Source organism: Phocoena phocoena, chromosome X (genome assembly GCF_963924675.1).
Source record: "Phocoena phocoena chromosome X, mPhoPho1.1, whole genome shotgun sequence".
In the NCBI taxonomy this organism is placed as follows: domain Eukaryota; kingdom Metazoa; phylum Chordata; class Mammalia; order Artiodactyla; family Phocoenidae; genus Phocoena; species Phocoena phocoena.
Genome location: NC_089240.1, coordinates 20838834 through 20847523, shown reverse-complemented (window position 1 = coordinate 20847523; position 8690 = coordinate 20838834). Strand labels below are relative to the sequence as shown.

At 45.5% G+C, this 8690-nt stretch overlaps 1 pseudogene; it reads right to left on the bottom strand.

Moving 5' to 3' along the window:
- Positions 1–7395: 7395 nt before the first annotated feature.
- LOC136142012 (ferritin light chain pseudogene) lies at positions 7396–8450 on the bottom strand (annotated as a pseudogene).
- Between the last annotated feature and the right edge of the window lie 240 nt (positions 8451–8690).

The following is an 8690-nucleotide window of genomic DNA, read 5'->3' as shown; positions in this document are numbered from 1 at the left end:
TATTAATTCTAAATGAAGTGAAAACTCAAGATAGTTTCAAAATACTCTGAGTATAGAATCCTAGATTTGGGGGTGTTTTGTCCCCTATCTTTTATAGTGTTGTTTGCACCTAATTCAACAGCAATTTTAAAAAGTCACATGACTGTATCTTTTCTTTCTAAAACAATTTAGTTTCTTTTAAAAAAACTTGTTTCCCATAATTTTATCAATTTACATAACAGTTAATTAAATCATATCGTTACAATCACAAGTAAAATGGGCATAAACAGATTTGGGGAAAAGTTCAGCTAACTCTTGGAAAACTTATGACTCAACTGGTGGGAGCAAAAGTATCCAGGCATTCCCAAGAGTAGCTTACCTACTTACTCTGAATCATTCAGAGTGCTCTTAGGACTCTTAGGGGAAACGGAGAGCATTGACTAATTCTGCAGGTTGCTTAACTTTGAGGTTATTTAAGAGAATAACTACCGTTACTTTTTGGGCATAAAATGTTAATATATTAGTAATCAGAGCAGGAAAGAAATCTTTTTGTCTTCCATGCCTCAGGTGTACTGCCTTATTTAATGAGCACCTACTGTGGAGTAGGCACTCAGCAGATTGAAAGACATTCTTTTACAGATATAATTCACATTTTAAAATATGTAAGTCGGGCTTCCCTGGTGGTGCAGTGGTTAAGAATACCCCCGCCAATGCAGGGGACACAGGGTCGATCCCTGGTCTGGGAAGATTCCACATGCCGCGGAGCAGCTAAGCCCGTGAGCCACAATTACTGAGCCTACACTCTAGAGCCCGCAAGCCACAACTACTGAAGCCCACGTGCCTAGAGCCCATGCTCCACAACAAGAGAAGCCACCACAATGAGAAGCCCGTGCACCGCAACAAAGAGTAGACCCTGCTCACCACAACTAGAGAAAGCCCGCGCGCAGCAACAAAGACCCAACGCAGCCAAAAATAAAATAAATAAATAAAAAATAAAGTATATGTCAAGCTGTGCACCTGAAACTAACACAACATTGTAAATCAACTGTACTTCAATAAAATTTTAAAAAATAAAGTATATATGTCAATTTTTTTAGTATATTCACAGGGTTATGTAAGCATCAACACAATTTAATTTTAGAACACTTTCATCATCCCCCAAAAGAAATTCCGTACGCATTAGCAGTCACTTTCTGTTCCCTCCTAATATCCCCAGCACAAGGCAGCCATTCATCTACTTTCTGTCCTATGGATTTACCTATTCCGGAAATTTCATATAAATGAAATCATACAATATGTGGTTTTTTGTGTGTGTCTGACTTCTTTCACTTAGCATACGTTTTCTTTTTTTAAATTTATTTTATTATATTTTATTTTTCGCTGCGTTGGGTCTTTGTTGCTGCACGCGGGCTTTCTCTATGTGCGGCGAGCAGGGGCTATTCTTTGCTGCGTTGCGCAGCTTCTCATTGTGGTGGCTTCTCTTGTTGCAGAGCACGGGCTCTAGGCAGGTGGGCTTCAGTAATTGTGGCGCATGGGCTTAGTAGTTGTGACTCACGGGGTCTAGAGGGCAGGCTCTGTTGTTGTGGTGCCTGGGCTTAGCTGCTCCGCAGCATGTGGGATCTTCCCAGACCAGGGATCGACCCCGTGTCCCCTGCATTGGCAGGTGGATTCTTAACCACTGCACCACCAAGGAAGTCCCATTAGCATCTGTTTTCAAGGTTCAGTCATGTTGTAGCATGTATCGGTACTCCATTCTGTTTTTGTGGCCAAATAATATTCCATTGTATGGATATACAACCATTTGTTTCTCTATTCATCAGTCAATGGACATTTGGGTTGTTTTCACTTCTTGGTTATTGTGAATAATGCTGCTATGACATTCGAATACAAGTTTTTTTGTGGACATGTTTTCAATTCTCTTGGGTATATACCTAGGAGTGGAATTGCTAGCTCAAATGGTAACTCTACTTTTAACTTTTTGAGGAACTTTCAATCTGTTTTCCAAAGAGGCTGCACCATTTTACATTCCCACCAGCAATGTGTGAGGGTTCCAATTTCTCCATATACTCACCAATACTTGTTATTTTCCGTTAAGAAAATTATAGCCATTATAGTGGGTGTGAAGTGGTATCTCACTGTGGTTTTTTTTTTTTTTTTTTTTTTTTTTTTGCGGTACGTAGGCCTCTCACTACTGTGGCCTCTCCCGCCGCGGAGCAAAGGCTCCGGACGCGCAGGCCCAGCCGCCATGGCTCACGGGCCCAGCCGCTCCGCGGCACGCGGGATCTTCCCGGACCAGGGCACGAACCCACGTCCCCTGCATCAGCAGGCGGACTCCCAACCACTGCGCCACCAGGGAAGCCCTCACTGTGGTTTTGATTTGCATTTCCCTATTGGCTAATGATGCTGAGCATTTTTTAATGTGCTCATTAGCCATTTGTATATCTTCTTTGGAGAAATGTCTACTCAAAGTCTTTGCCCATTTTGAATTGTACTATACCTCTCAAAGACCCATCTTTGCCCTAAAACAAGGTCTCTCAACTTTGGCATTTTTGACATTTGGGGATGGATAATTCTTTGTTGTGTGTGGTTTTCCTGTGCATTTTAGGATGTATAGCACCATCCCTGGTCTCTACCCACCAGATGCCAGTAGCACCCTCCCACTTGTGACAATCAAAACAGACACTGAAAAATCACCTTGGGGCGGGGGGGGGGGGCACAAAATCTCTCCTAAGCAAGAACCACTACTGTAAAGGATCCTTCTGTGCATCTAAGAAACACATGGAAACATAACTCAGTTTTAGTGGAGTGGTGGAGGCAGAAGTCAGTCTGAGTGGGTTGAGGATGCTGTGAGAAAGTGGACAGACCCTTGGGATATGAACTGATCTTCCCAAGTCTGGTTGGTGAATTAATTGACAAAATGAGAGATAGGTATCAAGGTTACAGATGAGGATTAGGTCACATGATGAGATCAATAATAATTCAATATAATAACACAAAATGAGTTATAAGACTGTATATGAAAGTATCAAAAATGTGGTATATCTAGAACTGCTTATAGGATTTCTGAGACAGGGAATTTACTGGGAGCTGGTCTCTGGGGCCGAGTGTCGTCCCTTGACCCTCCTAGGCATGAAGCTCAAATGACTGCTAAGTGGCCTTTCAGTGTTAGACAGCTGTCAGCTTCATTTCTCATGTTAGTCTCATTTCTTGGTGCTGATGTGGACACATCTGTCTCAGACATAGATGGTTGGATTGTAAGGAACATCACCCACTAAGCTAGCTTTTTCAGTAGGGAGGAATGCAAAGGGCTCTTTAATAGAAACCACAGAAAGCTGAAAAGCAGGCCTTAGCAAGGACAGGAACTAGGGCAGCTTGAGAAGCTGTCAGGAGGGGTCGTCTGTGGACATATTTACTCTGCTGCTCTGCCCACAGCTCAGCTCCTGACCCACTTAGTGTCCACTTTTTTTTTTTTGGCTGCTCAGTGTGGCATGCGGGATCTTAGACCAGGGATTGAACCTGAGCCCCCTGCAGTGGAAGTGCAGAGTCTTAACCACTGGACCACCAGGGAAGTCCCCAATCTCCACCTCTTAGTTCTAATTCCTGAAAGAGGGAATCTGAGGATCTCAGAAACCACTGAGTAGGCCATGGCTTGGCTCTCTTAATTGGGTGTCCTAACCCAGTTCCCTGGGCTGTGGAGTGGGGCAGTTTTCATAGAACACATGGGGTGGGGTGAGGGAGAAATCAGGAAATAGGAACCACATCATAGATGCTTAAGCCATTCCACCACGTGTACAGATTTCCCCCCACTTTTTACCTTAAACATTTTTACTCCACTCTTCGCTCCCCACACCCCAACACACAACACATCTCACAGAAGCAGCCTTACCATTGTTTGCCAGTTGAATACACAGTTACCACCATTTACCTGACTCTTTCCTTCAGTGCCTGTGGTACTATGGTCTTGACCTCAAGTATCCTGACTTTAGAAGGGATGGAGGGGAGAGGGGAATTACCCACCATGTTTTCTATTTAATAATGACATGCTAGGCAGGGGTCATCTAAACCTAGCTGGGCAATTTTTTTAAATTAATTTATTTTTTAAAATTTATTTTATTTTTGGCTGCATTGGGTCTTTGTTGCTGCGCGTGGGCTTTTCTCTGGTTGTGGCGAGCGGGGGCTACTCTTCGTTGCGGTGCACGGGCTTCTCATTGTGGTGGCTTCTCTTGTTGCAGAGCACAGGCTCTAGCTTCACGGGCTTCAGGAGTTGTGGCACGTGGGCTCAGTAGTTGTGGCACACGGGCTTAGTTGCTCCACGGCATGTGGGATCTTCCCAGGCCAGGGATCAAACCTGTGTCCCCTGCATTGGCAGGCGATTCTTAACCACTGCGCCACCAGGGAAGCCCCCTTAGCTGGGCAATTTTTTTTGTGTGTGTGGTACGTGGGCCTCTCACTGTTGTGGCCTCTCCCGTTGCGGAGCACAGGCACTGGACACGCAGGCTCAGCGGCCATGGCTCACGGGTCCAGCCGCTCCGCGGCATGTGGGATCTTCCCGGACCGGGGCACGAACCCGTGTCCCCTGCATCGGCAGGCGGACTCTCAACCATTGCGCCACCAGGTAAGCCCAGCTGGGCAATTTTAACAAGAGAAATGTATCTGTTTGGGGAGCAGTGTCTGAAACCTCTTCATCCCAATCCTCCCCCATTGGCATAACAGTTGGGAATAAAGACTACCAAGCTGTTGGGAGATGGTACATCCTTCCCAGTAGTTAACGAAGTGATGCTCTGCCTTCACAGTGTATTAATTAAAAAGGTAATCAGTGCATGCTTCAAGTTTGCTGTTTGAAACTCAACAGCAAAAAAATCAGAACACTACTCAGATTTTTTTCTCATAAAGAAATGAATAACAAATTACGGCCACAGAGATAGAGTAATCACATTTTGAATGATTTCTCCTGAGCATGCCTTTAATAACCTGTATGCGTCGGTTAAGAAGAACAAAGAAAGGCAAAGTTAATTATCTAGGAAAAGCTTCATCTAGGAGTTTTAGTCACATTAGCCCAGGGTTTCTCAGCCTTGGTACTACTGGTATTTGGGGCCAGATAATTCTTTATTGCGGGGAGCAATCCTGCGCCTATAGTAGGATATTTAGCAGCATCCCTGGTCTCTAACCAGTAGATGCCAGTAGCACCCCTCTACCCAGGTTGTGACAACCAAAAATGTCCCTAGACATTGTTAAGTATCCCCTGTGGGGCTAAATCACCCTGGATTGAAAACTACTGAGTTAACTACACATGTTTCTTCTCACCCCTCATTCCCTGGATCCCTCCAGGGTTTGCTGTTTTAAACCCTTGGAACCAAACATACCAGGCCATCTACATTTTCCAGGGAGTAATATGAAAAGAAGTTGACTGGGTCAAAATTTCTTGTCCAGATGACAAGAAGGGCTCCTTGCGTTTCTGTATTGAAAAGTAGCAGACAAAAAGAACAAAGGAAGAAAGTCTAATAAAGGTATTTATTTAAGGCACTCAGCTAAACACATATTTATTCTGTACAAAATCCTCAGGGACATCATTAGCCTTATTTTATGGTGAGGAAACTGAGGCCGAAAGATGCCGAGTAATTTGCTGAAGAACACACAGTTTGTAATTTAGCAGTGGAGCTAGAAGTCTGACGGCAAAGTTTGTGCATTTATACACATTGCCTCAGTATAGGCATTTAAAGTGCTAGACAGCTAAGAAAGCAGTGACCAATTTTTATCTTTTCAAAAAATACTTTTAGTATGGAGAGAGTCAAACACACGCAAAATTAGACAAAACAGTTCCTTCCCATTTGTGCTGTTCATGTACGCATCACCTAGCGTCAGCAATGATCAACTCATGACCAATAATATTGTTTCATCTAGAGCTTTTCAACATTGCCATGGACGTTTTGGGCTGGATAATTATTTGTTACATGTGTCCAGTCCACACACAAGACAAAGCAAGACCCTAGCCAAGGTCTGACTGATTTGACTGGTAAAAGTACGTTGAGTTGCTTTTGGTTTCAGACAGTTTTTTTTAATTTTTAATTTTTAAATTTTTGGCTGCGTTGGGTTTATTGCTGCTCGCGGGCTTTGCCTGGTTGCGGTGCGTGGGCTTCTCATTGCAGTGGCTTCTCTTGTTGAGGAGCATGGGCTCTAGGCACGTGGGCTTCAGTAGTTGTAGCACATGGGCTCAGTAGTTGTGGCACAAGAGCTCTAGAGCGCAGGCTCAGTAGTTGTGGTGCACAGACTTAGTTGCTCCATGGCATGTGAGATCTTCCTGGGCCAGGGTTCGAACCCATGTCTCCTGCGTTAGCAGGCGGATTCTTAACCACTGCGCCACCAGGGAAGCCCCCAGTTTATTACTTGCGTAGATGTGAAAGAAATGTAGCCAGCTTCCTGTAGTCCTTGTCGCACATATCGAAAAGGACAACATGGAAACAAAAGAGGCCAGATGACCTCAACTCCCATTGATGAGGAGCCCATTGTAAATGGCAACTAACTGGTTTTCTACTCTTCAGCTCTACAGTGAGGAGGGCAGGGCAGGAAGCTCCATAGTCAATAGAACCGAGGAGGCATTAGAAACTCTCATGACAGCCTCTCAGAGGACGTAGGGAGGGAGTGGGAGATGGGCTCAGAGCGGCTCCTAACAGGCCTCCCATCTCTCATGTTCCAGGAAGATCACAGGGCATTCTGCCAACACTCAGATGAGCTGCAGTTCAAGTCTTTACCGGTGTGAACTACATGGAGAGGTTCAAGGTCATCAGGGTGCCAGGGCAGAGCTATTCCCCCACAGTGGAGGGCTGTTCTTGTGCATTGTAGGATGTTTAGCAGCAACCATGGCCTCCACCCACTACATGCCTGGAGCAGCACCCCGCATGACGCGACAACCAAAAATGTCTCCAGACATCCTAAATGTACCTTGGGGGGCAAAATTGCACCCAGTTGAGAACTACTCATCTAGAGTCCTATCCACTCCTCACACCCACATGATATATTTCATCTGCAAATACTTTAGTGTATATTTCTAAAATAAAGCTTTTTAAAACATGAACACAATATCATTTTCATACCTAAACAAATTAATAATGATTCTTTTATAGCATCCAGAAACTGTTCAAATTTCTAGTTGTTTCATAAACCTTGTAATTTTTTTACAGTGTTTTGAATTAGGATCCTAATAATATAGTCTATATTTCAATTGATTTCTATGTCTTCTAGATATGGTTTCTTTCAATTTTTTTTTTCTGCAAAAAGCTTTATTGTTTCCATTTGGTCCAAGGCTTGGGAGAGAGCTCCAGGGTGATTAAAAGCTGCCTAGTGGCTGCAGAGCGGGGCTTCAAGCAGAAGCCCTGACGCCAGAGGGGCTCCTCAAAGGCCACTGGGCTCCGGACGCTCCTACTCGTGCTGGAGGGTGAGCCTTTCGACGAGGGCCTCGCCCAGCTCCCCCTGGGGACCAGCCGGCCTGCGGAGGTTGGTCAGGTGGGATGAGTTCCCACCTTCTGGATGAGTTTCACCTGCTCATATAGGAGGCGGTTCTCCCGGAAGTCACAGAGGCGGGGTTCTGCGCGGGCAGAGCCCAGGGCGTGCAGGTCTACAAGGGCCTGGTTCAGGTTCTCCGCGAGCACGACGGCTTCCCCAGCGTCCTGGGTTTCACCCCACTCATCCTGAGACGCTTCTGCACGTCCTAGAAGAGGGCGCGGCTGCCGCGCTGGGCGTCCTCACGCTTCCCCTCGGGCACTTCGCGGAAAAAGTGGCCCAGGCCCTCCAGAGTCGCGTCGTGGTGGTGGAAATAGGAGCCCAGAGAGAGGTAGGTGCGGGAGGCCGGCAGATGCATGTTGACCAGTAGGTTGACGGCCGCCTCCACCTCGGTGGAATCATTCTGACGAATCTGGGAGCTCGTGGTGGATCGCTAATACGGAGTTAAGCTCAAAATATGGTGTTGGCGGTCCCGGTGGCCGAGGACAGCTGAGCGGCTGGTTCCAAAGGTTGCGAGTGGAACACAGGTTGGAGGTGGTCAGAGGCGGGAGCGAGGGGCGCCCCTGGGTCTGTTCTGTCCACACACCGCTGTAGCAGGAGACGGAGCCGCGGGAGTGCCCAGCGCACTGCCTCTTTCAATTTTTTGATTGTACAAACTGGGTTTGTCCTATAGAGCGCCCCACAATTTGGATTTTGTTGATTGCATCCCTGTGCCGTTACCATACTCCTTTATCCCTTCTGTATTTCCCGTAAATTGGTCTTGGATCAAGAGGTGTGGTCACAGCCAGGTTCTATTTACTTGGCAAACTGCTTCATAGGTGGTGCATGTACCTCTATCAGGAGCATATAACATTTGGGATTGTGTTTTTGTCATGTTAGCAGCTGTTGATGCTCAATGTCTAGATCCAGTCATTCACTTGGCATTATAATATATGGCTAGTCTCATTCATTGCTTTTTTCATTACCTTCTTCATTACTCATTCTACAATGATACACTTCTCCTTATTTTTTTTTTTTTTTTGTCTCCTTCCTTATTATTTGGTCACCCAGAGGTACAGTTTGTAGAGGAAAGGTAAGATACATGCTTAATTCTTTCCCTCCAGTTCCCAGTTTTCAAAATAATGCATTTGTTCCCTTGAATTTTCCAATGCAGACAACTGAGGTTTTGGGTTTGTTTGGGACTTTTTTCTTTTGGTAGTATTAGGAACTCATGG